The sequence below is a fragment of the Zingiber officinale genome, chromosome 10A, assembly GCF_018446385.1.
Source record: "Zingiber officinale cultivar Zhangliang chromosome 10A, Zo_v1.1, whole genome shotgun sequence".
Lineage (NCBI taxonomy): Eukaryota > Viridiplantae > Streptophyta > Magnoliopsida > Zingiberales > Zingiberaceae > Zingiber > Zingiber officinale.
Window position 1 is genome coordinate 47477448 of NC_056004.1, and position 15735 is coordinate 47493182.

The following is a 15735-nucleotide window of genomic DNA, read 5'->3' on the forward strand; positions in this document are numbered from 1 at the left end:
CAAGTCAAAGTGTAGTGAAAGTAAGATTCTTAAGGTCAAGCCAAGACTAAAACTCATCTCCATATGATTCTTAGCTTATTTCATGCTACCCAAGATAGAGAAAAGAAGTACATAAAGCTTACTACTAGCATCATTTACAACATCATGAATCTAGATAATGAACGTGCTAACATTTTATCTTGAATCCAAGAAAGTATAAAAGTGAAGATTGATGTTCTCAAGATGTTTGCCAAAGAATTTCAAAAGATAATCAAATGACTATCAAAACAAACACTCAAGCAAGACAATCAAAATAGAATGCAAAACAAAAACTACACATGAGGAAAATAAGAAAACAATCAAAAACTGAAACAAAAAGAAATCAGGTTTGACACCCCTCCAGACTCAAACTTTTCATTGTCCCGATGAAATCAATATGGTGGAGGTGGAGGTAGATTAGGAAATTCAGGCAGAATAAAAGGGAAATAATCCATAAACCACCTTACTTCATTTCTAACAAACATATGATACTCGAAAAGTTTGTCAACATCATCTTGGAAAAACCTCATATACCCCCGAAAATCTTCATTAAACTCAAAATGGGTCCTATAGGAATTCATAAATTTAGAAATCTTTTCACACAATTCCCTCTCACTCCTAAAACAATCTTGTAACTTTTTAAATTATTCATCTTCCATGTGTTCCTTACTTGTAAGGAATTCATTAGTCGAGTCTAGATCATTATGAATATTGTTCAAAACAGAGTGAAGTTCTTGGAAAATAAAACTATGGACATCTTGACTAGCCTTGGGAACATTCCTTGGAGTAAAAGATGACAATGTTCTAGATTGTTGCCTAGCTAATTTCAAACACCAATTTTCTTTATCATGGATGGTAGTAAGATCATGATTTGGCAATTTCAAAGGAACACCATTTTTAATAATTAGACTGAATCCATGTTCTTCACGCTTAATCATTTTAATTGCTAAACATGAATCTAAATCCAATCCACAAGAATTTTCAACCATTTCCAATTCACTTAAATCACACCCTAATACTAAAGCCAATTGAGTAAGTAATCCTCCTAGAACAATAGGTGTAGTAGAATCCGATTTTCCTAATTTCACCAAATGTTTAAGAAAGAAGTAACCAGAATTAATTGGTACATTTTCAACCATTGCCCATAAGCAATACAAATCCATAAGTCTTACCGATCCCTCTTTATCTTCTCTTCCAAATATGGTATTCTTCATGACAAAATAAGCATATTTAAAAATTGGGTTAATAATGTGAAGAGCTCTGGAATTATGAGGGTTAAAATGTGATTATTCAGAAATGTGTTGCCAAAAATGTGAATTTACAAACTGAGGTAAAATTGTATACAAATCATTCTGAGGCAACTCATAACATGTGTTAAAATCACTTAATGCCCATGCATAATCATCATTAAACAGCCGAAAACTAAGTTTACCCCCACCTTGAACATTATCAACTACTATAGAACTTAAAAATTAAAAAACAATTCTAGGGTAGGTAGGGTATTTCATATTCATTAAACCATTCCAACCTATTCTTTCAAATAACCAATTCAAATCATCCCTAAACCCTAGATTTTCCAAAGTTACTTCATCAATAAACTTAGTGCTCACAAGAGGACGTTTACATAAAGAAGTATATCTAAGTTATTGCTCTTCACTAGAGAAAATGATATCAAAGTTATTAGAGATACCTTTAAAACAAGAGTTCCTCCCTTTTATTGTAACCATCTTCTCTTTTCCTTTTCCCGTGGATGAAGTCTCCTTAATCACATTTTCCATGAAGAAACGATTCAATCTTCTCAGGAAGAATGAGAAAGAAAAGTTAGAAGAAGTAGTCTGAAACCTTAGAAATAGAAAAACGAGAAAAGAGGATAAAGAAGAGGATGTGCGGCGGTACACGGCCGTGTACCGCCCACACCCTTTGCCCTAACCCTTTTAGAGGGTATAGACTGGGTCGTGTTTCATTACACGGCCTTATTCACGCCCCATCACACGGCCATGTCTAAGACACGACCATACCCATCTCCTTTTCTGGAATTCTTCACACGGCCATGTCTGGGACACGACCACAACTTCCTTCTTCTCGGCTTTTCCTCACACGGTCGTGTCTGGGACACGACCTTCTGAGTTCTCTTCTCTGGATTTGGCACATGGCCGTGTTTGGTACACAGCCGAAGAACTCTCCTTCTCTGGATTCTTTGCACGACCGTGTCTGGTACACGGCCATGCTCCCTTCCTTCTCTACAGACTTGACATGGCCGTGTCTGGTAGACACGGCCAGATCCTTTTCCTTCACTGCTTCATTTGCTTGGCCGTGTACAGCACACGGCCATGCCCTGTTTTATTCCATTTGATGTTTATTCTCCTAATCCACTTCTCAAATACTTCCATGCCCATGAAGAAGTCATGGCCAGCTCATGGAAGTAGATTTTAACCTGAAAACAAAACTAAAACATAGTGAAAACAAAATAAAGATGAAAATACAAAATACAACTAACTAAAAGAACCCTTGGGTTGCCTTCCAAGAAGCGCTTGTTTAGGGTCTTTAGCTCGACCAATCCAACTTATTCTTCTTGTTTCCTTGCCCTTGGAGGGCAGACATGTTTTTCATTTTTGTTGGGAGGTCTCCTCCCAACATCCTCCACCAAATTGTTCTTTTCATTAGGTGGCCTTCGATACCACTGTTGGATTCGTCGGGCCGCGAAAATCTCTTTTTCGCGTCACGGAAACCCCGAGTCACCCAAAGCCATGGATCTCGTGCAAAGATTCGTAAACAGAATTTTTCGAAAAACCTTTTTCTTGTACGAGTTTGTAAAAACTTTAGATCTACACTAAAGTTAAGATCATTACCCTTGATGCGCGCCCCACGCGAATCCCGCTCGTCCAAATGGTGCCGGATCTCAAGACCGTCAAGCGTACGGTCCTCTAGAAGTATCCACACGGACACACTAGATGGAGGTGACCAAAAACCAAGGTGTGCTAGCACCTATGTGGTTCGGCCAAGGAAGGAGGAGAGGGAGAGAGCAAGAAGAACTCTAGGAGGAAGAAGAAGGAATGAATGATGGAATAATTTTCAAAATGAAAATTATTCTCATCATTCAAGTGGCCGGCCACCTTCTCATGTCTAACTCCCATTTCCACATTAAATGAAATTAATGTGGAGCCATTAAAGAGTTGTAACCCCCATGAGGTGGCACTCTAGGATGATGTGGATCAACACTATTGGTCCACATCTTGCCACCTCACTAAATGACATGGCAACAAGTGTAACCTCCTCATTTAATGTGGGCCGGCCACATTAAATGCTATGGAGGCTTGTAACCTCCATGAGGTGGCACACATTGATGATGTGGAGCAATCCTATTGGTCCACATCTTGCCAACTCACTAGTGATGTGGCAAAAAGTCAAGTCAAACATGACTTTTTCTCTTCCTCTCAAATCAAGTCAAACTTAATCAAATCTCTCTCATGGTTGATCTAATCCAACCATATGATTCAAGCCAACTTAATATAATGAATCTAATTCATTAAATTAAGTTGATTTAATGAGTCATAATCTAAATTAGACTCATTGAATACATGAATCAACTTGAGTCCAACTCAATTAGCCCAATTTGGATTACTCTTAATCCAATATGATTCATCAAATAAATCTAATCCTCTTGGTTCATCATATGAACCAAATCTCCATCTAATTGTCCTTAGTGTGTGACCCTATAGGTTCTTGTAACGTTGGCAATGCCCTAAACCCATTTAGGAGCATAAGTAATGAGCGGTATCTAGCAACACATCATTACTACCCAAGTTACAAGAATGTCGAGATCCGACATCACCTTGTGACTACTAATTGTGACTCCTCACAATATATGACAAGTGTCCTTCTATCCTAGACATCTAGATTGATCAATATGAGGCATAGACCGTGTCATCCTCTAATCAATCTAAATCTTGAACTCCAAGTAGACTCACTCGATCAAATGAGCTCAACATCTAATGTTGACTCATTTGGGCATGACCATGCACTTAGTGGTCTCACTCTATCAAGAATACCGATGTCGCTCCCGTCATATGGGAGGGATAGATCCCATCTACATCACTCACATCCCTCTACATAATTCGTTATATACCCAATAATCGCCTTTATAGTCCACCCAGTTACGGGTGACGTTTGACAAAACCAAAGTACATAACTCCTTATGTAGGGATCCATGGTGACTTCAGGTCTAAGGACTAATAGTCATACTAATAGCCACATGAGAAAGTATATGACACTCATATAACGATCCATGATACTTTCTCATGGCGGGTCATTCAGTATACATTCTCTAATGCATACCCATGTGTCAGCTTGATATCTCTATATCCATGACTTGTGAGATCAAGTCATCGAGCTGACCTACATGCTAGTCTTATTGTATTAACATTGTCCCTGAATGTTAATACTCGACTAGGAATGATTTAGAGTAGTGTTCCCTATATCATCTCACTATCGATTCAACCAATCGATTGATATAGGTAAGAACCTTCTACTCAAGGACGCTATTATACTTAGTCTATTTGGCACTAATATAAATAAGTATAATAACCAAACAAATGCCTTTATTAATATACAAGAATATGATATACATGAGTCCATACAATCATCAAATGATTGGCTCTAGGGCTCTAACTAACAATCTCCCACTAGCACTAGTGCCAATCAGTATAGGCTCTAAGGCCTAAAGACCTAGTGTGACCATCATGCTTCCTCTGTGCCAAAGCCTTGGTCAAGGGATCTGCGATGTTAGCTTCTGTAGGTACTCTGCAAATCTTCACATCTCCTCTATCGATAATCTCTATGTGCTTGGTCCGCTGGTGTGAGCGAGGTTCCTTCGCCTGTGCTATAGCTCCATTGTTGTCACAATAGAGCTCAACTGGGTCAGCGATGCTAGGAACCACCCCAAGTTCAGTGATGAACTTGCGGATCCAAACTGCCTCCTTTGCTGCCTCTGATGCAGCAATATACTCGGCTTCTGTTGTAGAATCAGCTACTGTATCCTGCTTCGAACTCTTCCAGCTGACAGCACCACCATTAATGCAAAATACGAACTCTGACTGCGATCGGTAATCATCCTGATCGGTCTGAAAGCTAGCATCACTGTAACCCTTTACAGTTAGCTCATCATTGCCTCCATATATCAAGAAATATTCTCTAGTCCTTCGTAAGTACTTAAGAATATTCTTGACCACTATCCAGTGACTTTCACCTGGATCTGACTGGTATCTGCTCGTCATGCTCAAAGCATACGAGACATCAGGTCGAGTACACAGCATGGCGTACATGATTGATCCTATGGCTGAGTCATAAGGGATCTGATCCATGCGGTCTCTCTCCTCTCTAGAAGAGGGACCTTGAGTCTTCGAAAGACTCACGCCATATGACATCGGCAGAAATCCCTTCTTGGAATTCTGCATGGCAAACCGAAAGAGTACCTTGTCAATGTATGTACTCTGACTTAGGCCAAACAATCTCTTAGATCTATCTCTATAGATCTGTATCCCTAGAATGCGGGATGCCTCACCTAAGTCCTTCATTGAGAAGCAACTCCCTAGCCATGTCTTGACAGACTGAAGCATAGGGATGTCCTTCCCAATGAGTAGTATGTCATCCACATACAATATGAGGAAGACAACTATGTCCCCTACAACCTTCTTGTAGACACAAGGCTCATCTTCATTCTTGATGAAACCAAACTGTTTGATCGCATCATCGAATCAAAGATTCCAGCTCCGAGAAGCTTGCTTTAGTCCATAAATGGACCTATGCAGCTTGCATACTCTACTAGTATGCTGTGGATCTACAAAACCCTCAGGTTGTGTCATGTACACATCCTCGAGTAGGTTTCCATTCAGAAACGCGGTTTTGACATCCATCTGCCATATCTCATAGTCATGGTAGGCTGCAATAGCAAGCATGATCCGAATGGACTTAAACATCGCTACTGGAGAAAAGGTTTCATCATAGTCAATACCATGAATCTGCTTGAAACCTTTAGCTACCAAGTGACCCTTATAGATAGGTCCATCCATGTCAGTCTTTCTCTTAAAGACCCACTTGCACCCAATGGGTTTTACCCCTTCAGGTGGATCAACAAAAGTCCATACTTGGTTGGTGTACATGGATTCCATCTCGAATCTCATGGCTTCTAGCCATTTCTCGGAATCTGGTCTCATCACAGCTTCTTGATAGGTGGTAGGCTCATCCTCTATGAGCACAATGTCATCATGGTCAGACAAGAGAAATGAGTATCTCTCAGGCTGACGACGTACCCTATCAGACCTGCGAAGAGGTATGTCTACATGAACCGGTTGTTGTTCCTCAACTCCTTGTGGAACAATATCATCCACAACACTTTGTGGTTCCAGTTCAATTTCCATCGTGGCATTAGTGCTATTGTTCGCATCTTGAACTTCTTCAAGATCGAATGCGCTCCCACTAGTCTTTCTAGAAACAAAGTCCCTTTCTAGAAAGACCCCAGTCTTTGCCACAACTACCTTGTGCTGACTGGGAATGTAGAAGTAATATCCCTTAGTTTCCTTGGGATATCCGATGAAATAGCACTTGTCGGATTTGGGTCCTAATTTGTCTAAGACTTAACGTCTAACGTAAGCCTCACAACCCCAAATCCTCATGAAAGACACCTGGGCATCTCTCCCAGTCCATATCCTATATGGTGTCTTTATCACGGCCTTGGATGGAACTCGGTTGAGTATAAAAGCTGTCGTGTCTAGAGCATAGCCCCAAAGGTATGTCGGAAGATCTGTGTGACTCATCATAGATCGTTCCATATCTAATAGGGTATGATTCCTCCTTTCGGATACACCATTCCACTGTGGTGTTCTAGGAGGAGTGAGTTGGGATAGAATCCCACACTCAGCTAGATAGTCACGGAACTCATGGCTAAGGTAGTCTCCACCTCGATCGGATCGAAGTATCTTAATACTCTTGCCAAGCTGGTTCTGTACTTCATTCTTGAATTCTTTGAACTTTTCAAAGGATTCTGACTTATGTGTCATCAAGTACACATAACCATATCTACTGAAGTCATCAATAAACGTGATGAAGTACCTATAACCGCCTCTAGCAGCGACATTGAAAGAGCCACAAACATCACTATGTATGAGTCCTAACAAATCAGTCGCTCTTTCGCTGTGCCCACTAAAGGGAGTCTTGGTCATCTTGCCTCGTAGACATGACTCGCATATCTCATATGATTTAAAATCAAATGAGTCCAGCAAACCATCCTTATGGAGCTGGGATAAGCGCTTGTCATTTATATGACCTAAGCGACAGTGCCAGAGATAGGTGTGGTTCATATCGTTCGATTTGAACCTCTTAGTACTAACGTTATAGATAGAGCTCTCAAGGTCTAGAATATAGAGTCCGTTCATCAGAGGTACACTACAATAGAACATATCGTTTAAATAGACAGAACAACATTTGTTCTTTATTATAAACAAGAATCCTTTCTTGTCCAAACAAGAAACTGATATAATGTTCTTAGTCAATGCAGGCACATAACAACAATCGTCTAACTCTAGTATAAGCCCAGAGGGCAGAGATAGAAAATAAGTCCCTACAGCAACAGCAGCAACCCGTGCTCCATTGCCTACTCGTAGGTCTATCTCGCCCTTTGTCAATGCTCTGCTATTTCTCAGTGCTTGTACATTAGTACAAATGTGCGAAGCACATCCGGTATCTAATACCCACGTCGAAGAAATAGAGAGGTTGACTTCTATACATTTATACCTGAAGTAGAAATCTTATTTCTCTTCTTGTTAAGATCTTCCAGGTATCCTGTGAAGTTCCTCTTCCAAAGGTCTCGCTTGTCCTTGATATAGTTGGCGAAGATGTGCAACCATATCGTAGCACCCATCAACTCATGTTGCTTCAAGCTCGAGTTCATGGTTGCGAGCATTAGACAGACACATCTAATGCGTCATCTTGATGCTTCTTATAAGCATCCCGGCTCGCTGGCGGGAGGAGCCTCGAATGGCCGCCCAACGCATGCTTTACGTCCCGAGTGAGAACTATTCTCGTGTTCCCATCACCAGAAATTTGCTCCGTTGAGCTTGTCCTTCTTAAGGACGGATCGCAGAGAAAGTGTATTCGACGTCATGGATATTCTACAACAGAAATAAATGTAGAAATAAATATCATATTCTTTTAAAATCATTTAATTAGGCCTTTAATTAAATGATGCTCCCACTGAATTCTATAATTCTTATGGGACAAGATCCACATCATACTAACCCTTGAGTTAGCTTTGGCTAATACGCCCAAGGCTTAGTATGATCGGTAGGTAACGATTACCAATTACATCTCTATGCAACTCTTGTTTATAGAATCAATATCCGCATTTATATTAAAACTCGAGTTAGCTTTGGCTAATACGCCCGAGAGTTAATATAAACGTGATTTTATCCTACCTTTCCAACTATTGGAAGAATGTCTATAGTTGACTCGATCCAACCGAGTAACTAGGAATACTCAATCTAATTGAGTTTGTATTCACCCATGCGTTGATAGGCGGGACCAAGATTGTCCCTCCGTACCCTACCAAGATAATATGTATTGCTCTGCTTTGGCAGATTCAACAATACATGTGATCGAGGTAGTGATAGGTATCACGGCACGGTTAGACATTTAGAGTTGGTTCGATCTAGATCTAATCTAATCGAGAAGGATTCATCTTGTGCACGACTTAGATCTAATCTAATCGCAAGGGTACATCATGTGCACGACTTAGATCTAATCTAATCGTTAAGGCACTAATTAATTAATTAATTATTAAACATGCATCAGATACATAACAATTAATTAATTAATCTATTTGTGATTTAGTCATGGCCCTACTACGATCTTCTCAAGCCAATGAGAAGATCGAATGGTCAACCTAGGGTCAACAGCTTCTCCAAGCTCCTCCCTTTGACCACCTTGTGTTGCTCGTGCCCGCCTCGGAACTCCGTCTCGTGTGGACCCTCCACCGCTCCAATTTGTACATTACAATTTGAAACTCGAGTTACATTCGAATCTAAATCTAATTTACAACCAGAATAAGAGAAAGGCACGACGCGCAGGCCGTGGAAAAAAAATAAAAATACAGCACACACAATCATATGACGGCACGCAGGCCGTATTATGAATTACAACACAAATCCAATCTTATTGGGTATTTTGGGCCATGACTATCACAAATTAATATATAATTCAAAATTATATATTTTTCATAATTTTTCTATAATTTTAAAATAATTTTTACAATTTTTTATGAATAAAATTTCCCGGCGGTCCCGTTTAGCGGTTTCAGGCGCAATCGCGGAACGAATCCCCTTGCGAGGCCCAGGGGCAGCGCCCCTACCCGCGATCTAACCATCGCGAGGGTTCCTTTGCGATCCAACAACGCCTAAACCCGCTGTCCCAAAACGATTTGGGTCGAGACATTGCCGTTTCGGAAAAATCTTCCCGGCGGGTTCGTTTTTAGCGATTTCGGGTGCAATCGAGAAGAAAATTCCCTTGCGGGGTTAGGGGCTATGCCCCTACCCACGATCTAACCATCGTGAGTTGCTCCTTTGCGATCTAATGGCACCCGACCCCGCTGTCCCAAACGGATTTGGGGCAAAACGAAGTCGTTTAAAAGAAAACTTTTCGGTAGCCGAAGCCTACAAGTGCCGAGACACTTGTGCTTCGCTTCTACGGAAAAATTACTCATAAAAACTCTAAAAACTCAATTTTTACAGAAAATAACAGAAGGTTTATTTTTCATAAAAATACAAACGAACTCGTACAAGTCTTTGCACGTGGCTCTGATACCACTGTTGGATTCGTCGGGCCGCGAAAACCGCTTTTTCGCATCGCGGAAACCCCGAGTCACCCAAAGCCATGGATCTCGTGCAAAGATTCGTAAACAAAAATTCTTGTGAAGAATGTGGCCGGCCACTTTGTGATTGTGGGTGAATTCATTTTCATTCAAGTGTGATTTTTCTTCCTCCTTCTTCCTCTCAAGCTCTCCCTCTCCCTCTCCTCCTTGCTTGGCCGAATCTCACCAAGGTGCTAGCACACCTTTGTGTGAGGTTTTCTCCACCTACGTGTCCGTGATTGTTAGTTAGAGCCCTAGAGCCAATCATTTGATGATTGTATGGACTCATGTATATCATATTCTTATATATATATTAAGGCATTTGGTTTTTGGTTATTATGCTTATTTGTATTAGTGCCAGATAAAATAAGTATAGTAGCGTCCTTGAGTAGAAGGTTCATACCTATATCAATCGATTAGTTGAATCGATAGTGAGATGATATAGGGAACACTACTCTAATTTATTCCTAGTCGAGTATTAACATTCAGGGACAATGTTAATACAATAAGACTAGCATGTAGGTCAGCTCGATGACTTGATCTCACAAGTCATGGATATAGAGATATCAAGATGACACATGGGTATGCATTAGAGAATGTATACTGAATGACCCGCCATGAGAAAGTATCATGGATCGTTATATGAGTGTCATATACTTTCTCATGTGGCTATTAGTATGACTATTAGTCCTTAGACCTGAAGTCACCATGGATCCCTACATAAGGAGTTATGTACTTTGGTTTCATCAAACGTCACCCGTAACAGGGTGGACTATAAAGGCGATTACTGGGTATGTAACAAATTATGCAGAGGGATGTGAGTGATGTAGATGGGATCTATCCCTCCCATATGACGGGAGCGACATCAATATTCTTGATAGAGTTAGACCACGAAGTGCATGGCCATGCCCAAATGAGTCAACATTAGATGTTGAGCTCATTTGATCGAGTGAGTCTACTTGGAGTTCAAGATTTAGATTGATTAGAGGATGACACGGTCTATGCCTCATATTGATCAATCTAGATGTCTAGGATAGAAGGACAATGTCACATATTGTGAGGAGTCACAATTAGTAGTCACAAGGTGATGTTGGATCTTAACATTTCTTGTAACTTGGGTAGCAATGATGTATTGCTAGATGCCTCTCATTGCTTATGTTTCTAAAAGAGTTTAGAAACATTGCCAACGTTACAAGAACCTATTGGGTCACACACAAAGAACATGTGGATGGAGATTAGGTTCATATGATGAACCAATTGGATTAGGTTCATATGATGCACCAAAGATTGGATTCAAAATTAGACTTATTGAGTTATACTCAATTAGATTCAAATGTTGAATGAGTCTAATTTAAATTTGATTCATTGGGTCAATTTATATTAATGAATTAGATTCATTAAATTAAAATTGACTTGAATCAAAGGTTGGATTTAACTCAACAAGGAAGAGAATTGGTCAAGTTTGACTTGACCAAATGGAAGTTGAAACATCAAGTTTGACTTGATGTCTTGCCACATCATCATGAAGGTTGACTCATCCTACTTGGCATGACCAACCTAGCCACATCATTAGCCACATCACCACCTCATAATGGTATGCCACCTCATTGGAGGTTACACATCCAATTGGTTTTAATGTGGCCGGCCACATTAATGAGGGGCTTTATGGTGTGGCCGGCCACACATTAGATGGTGTGGAGGTTTTTGTTTTGGGTATTGATGTGGTGTCATTATTCCTTCTTCTTCCTTGGGTTCCCCTCTCCTCTTGAGTTGCTGTGGTCGTGGCTATCATGGTGAGGAGAAGATGTTGAGTTGTTTCCAAGAGCACAAGGGAAAGTGAAGGTCACAAAGGAGGGTACTAAAGGAGTGTATGTGATTCTCTCTTCTATTTCTCTCTTTTCTCCTTTTTGTTCCCATCCGAGAGCTCTAGAAAAGTGCTAGCACACTTGGGGCTCTCTTCTCCATCTTTGAGTGGTAGAAGACCACTCCTTGTTCGTGTGGATATCACTAGAGGAGTGTCTACATTGACACTCTCGAGATCCAACGTTTCCTTGGACGAGCGGGACTAAACGAAGGGCACGCATCGAAGGTAAAAATGGTTTTTCCTTTGTAGATCTACTGTAGATCGTAGTATAAAACTCGTATTTGTGTTTTTGAAATTTTTCTTTGCACGGATCTACGGCTTTGGGTGATTCAGGGTTTCCGCGACGCGAAAAGCGGTTTTCGCGGCCCGAAAAACCCAACAGATGGAAATTCCATTCCTCAAGTTTGTAAATGCTTGCCCTGCTACAAGCATTTAAAAGAGAAGAAACATGGTTAGAGACATTAGATAAATCATACTCCAACCGTTCCTTACCAATTACCAATGACAACTTATGATTTTTAACATCAATAATTGCTCCGGCTATAGCAAGGAATGGTCTTCCTAATATGATAGGAATTTTAGGGTCCTCTTCCATGTCCAACACAACAAAATCTGTGGGAATAATACTCCCACCAACTTCTACTGGCACATCATCAATAATACCCATAGGGTACCTGCAGGAATGATCAACAAGTTGTAGTGTCATAGTAGTAAGTTTAATGTTTTTGAGACCTAACTTATTACAAATTGAATAGGGAATGAGGCTAACACTTGCCCCCAAATCACAAAAAGCCTTTTCAATGAATTCTATTCCTATATTTCAAGGAATATAAAAGCTCCCTGGATCCTTCAATTTCGGGGAAGTGTTCTTCACCAAAAGAGCGATGCATTCCTCAGTTAGTGCAATGGTCTCTACATCTCCTCTCTTTCTTTTATTTGACATGATGTCCTTCAGGAATTTGGCAAACTTTGGCATTTGGAGAATAACATCTATAAGAGGAACTTCAACGCATATCTCTTTAACCTTCTCCAAAAATTTGCCAAATTCTTCATCCTTTTTAAGCATATTGAGTCTTTGGGGAAAAGGGATAACTTTGCTCTGATGGTTCAGTGGAAGAGTCTCTTCAACCTCAATGGTATTCTCCTCATTATTAAAAATCTGACTAGGTGTAGGAGGAGAGAGCTCTTCTTCATTTTGCATCCCTTTTTGAGCAGTCACTTGGGGATTTCCCAAGGTCCGTCCGCTCCTAAGCTCAATTATGTTGCAATGCTTCATAGGATTTACATCGGATTTTCCAGGAAGTTGTCCTGGTGCTCTAGAAGATGAGGAAGCTAGCTGGGCAATTTGGCTATCCTGAATCTTTTGATGTTTTTCAGAATTATCCATTCTTTGAGTAAGCTTCAATAGATCCTGCTTCATTTCATTTTGATTGGAGATAATTTCTTCAAGCATCTTTTCAATTTTGGATGTAGGAAAGCCTTGAAAATATTGCTGCTAAAAATTTTGTTGCCCAGATTGAAAATTTAGTCTTGCCCCCATAGATAGTCCTTGATCCTGATTAATTCTGTAAGAGAAATTTGGATGATTTTTCCATCTAGGGTTGTAAGTATTTGAGTATGGGTTGTTCTGTCTTTGATTGAAATCCATGATTGCATCGCATTGCTCCAATTGATTAATTTGTGCAGTGATAGCTCCCAATGGACATGAGTCATTTGAATGTTCTGAACTCCCACATACTTCACAAGATATAGCAATGACATTTACCATATTTGAACTAGTCCCCATATTCTCAAATTTTTTTTGTAAGAGCATCAAGTTTTGCAGCCAATAAAGTCACTGCATCAACATCAAACTTTCCTGATGCTTTTGTTATTGGGTTTATTGAAGGATGACCACCACTTCTTTCATTTGCCCATTGATGATGATTTTGTGCTACACTCTCTATGATTTCCTCAGCTTCATCCAAATTTTTATTCATGAGTGCCCCTCCAGCAACTGAATCAAGGGACACTTTGGTATGATAATTAATACCATTATAGAAAGTATGCAACACTAACCATCTTTTCAAACCGTGGTGAGGGCATTGTCTGAGCATACTATTGTATCTATCCCAAGCTTCAAATAGAGATTCTGAGTCAGCTTGTTTGAAACTTGCAATCAAATTCCTCATATGAGCAGTTTTACTTGGGGGATAGAATTTATCAAGGAATTATTGCTCACATTGTTCCCAAGTGGTGATACTGTTGGGAGCCAAAGAATTCAACCATTGCTTGGCCCTATCTCTCAAAGAAAACCCAAATAATAATAACCGCACTGCTTCTGAAGGAACACCATTCATTTTCATTGTCCCACATATTTCATAAAAGACCTCTAAGTGTTGATTAGGGTTTTCATGTGGTCCTCCACCAAATTGATTTTGCTGCACCATGGAAATAATTGCAGGTTTGATCTCAAAATTATTTGCCTCCACTGAGGGTCTTGAAATACTAGATCGAAAACCCCTAGCATAAGGTGCTGCATAATCCTTTAGTGGTCTATTAGCCATGTTCAAATGCTCTTGTTCTTCAATTTGTCTCTGCAGAATTCTTCTTCTATGAAATGTTCTATCAATTTCAGGATCAAGAGGAAAAAATTCTCCTACAAAGTAAGATCTTCGCATACACAAGAACAAGATTGCAATAGAAACTAAATCAAACAAAGAAATTAAAAACAGAGAAAGGTAAGAAAATTGCTACAAAAGAATTTCCAAGAAGTTAGAAAGTATACAAGAAAATGAAAACAGAAAACTAGAAATTAGTTACAAATATGCAAATGAAAAGAAATAGAAATTTTATGTTTAGTCTAACTCAATTGATAATCTCCAATGTTATAGCGCAGTCCCCGACAACGGCACCAAAAACTTGTTACGTTCAGCAAGTGTACGGAAATGTCACAAGTAATATAAAAGATTATCGTATCCATAGGAACTGGAATAAGCACTAGAAATATCTCAAAGCGAATTAGCTAAACAACTAATCAATTGGTTTCAAATGCTAAGGATGAAAAACAAATCTAAAATGAAAGATTAACAAACAAGAGTTTGGGGTTTGAGTTATGATAAAGGGAGGTTCTAGGAGTTTTGGTTTCTTTGTAAGATCTCTTGAGTGTATATGATTTACCAATTCTTATTTCTCAATTGTCTAATATTTGTAGAAGGTTGCCGGTTCTCTCTTGCAATAGATAACCGGCTTAGGACCGAAAAATGTACCTAAATGTGATTAATTAGATATGAACCTACGTTGTCCATACACAGGATTGCACCTATTACTATGCTTCCCTCGGATATCAACATAGAAGTTCATAGCTTCTTAACCCATAAAGATACAAGGATTGAATCATAAAATCTATCCTACCCTCTTGAATATTCTCATTTCCCCTTCAAGGTTATCCCTCAAACGTCCTTACACGGGCTTGCACCTGTCACGTGGATCCCTCGGAAAATCGAGTGAGAGTTAATCTCTACAAAGTCTATAAGATATCCAAATAATCAATCAAGAATGAGAATTAAGCCCTAATCACAATTAATCATTCAAGATCCAATCGATACAAACTAGGCAACATCATAGAAACAAAGAAATGGCAAATCCACAAGAGTTTACATCAATTTATCTCACAAATACTCCCTCCATCCTAGAACAAAAAGATCTACTCTATAAAACGAAGAAAGAAAACCAAAGATAAGAAGATTACAAGCATTTCTTCAATACCAATCCAAGAAGAGGAGAGAAAGAAAACTTATCTACAATATAGCTCTATCTTCGGATCCAATCCTCGCTCCCGGAGTCGAATTCGCCAAGATCTCCCTTTAGATCGCCCAAAAATCCTCCCAAGAATGGGAGGAATCCACCAAATATTGCTTTCTCCCAAAGGGGAGAAGATCCCCTTTCAAATCTTCAAAGAGGCTTTAAATAGAGG

General features: G+C 39.6%; 1 non-coding gene across 1 annotated transcript; it reads left to right on the forward strand.

Moving 5' to 3' along the window:
* The first annotated feature begins 13847 nt into the window (after window positions 1-13847).
* LOC122028423 lies at window positions 13848-13953 on the forward strand. The gene has a single exon (XR_006124804.1). It is a non-coding gene; the product is annotated as a small nucleolar RNA R71 (small nucleolar RNA).
* Window positions 13954-15735: the final 1782 nt, after the last annotated feature.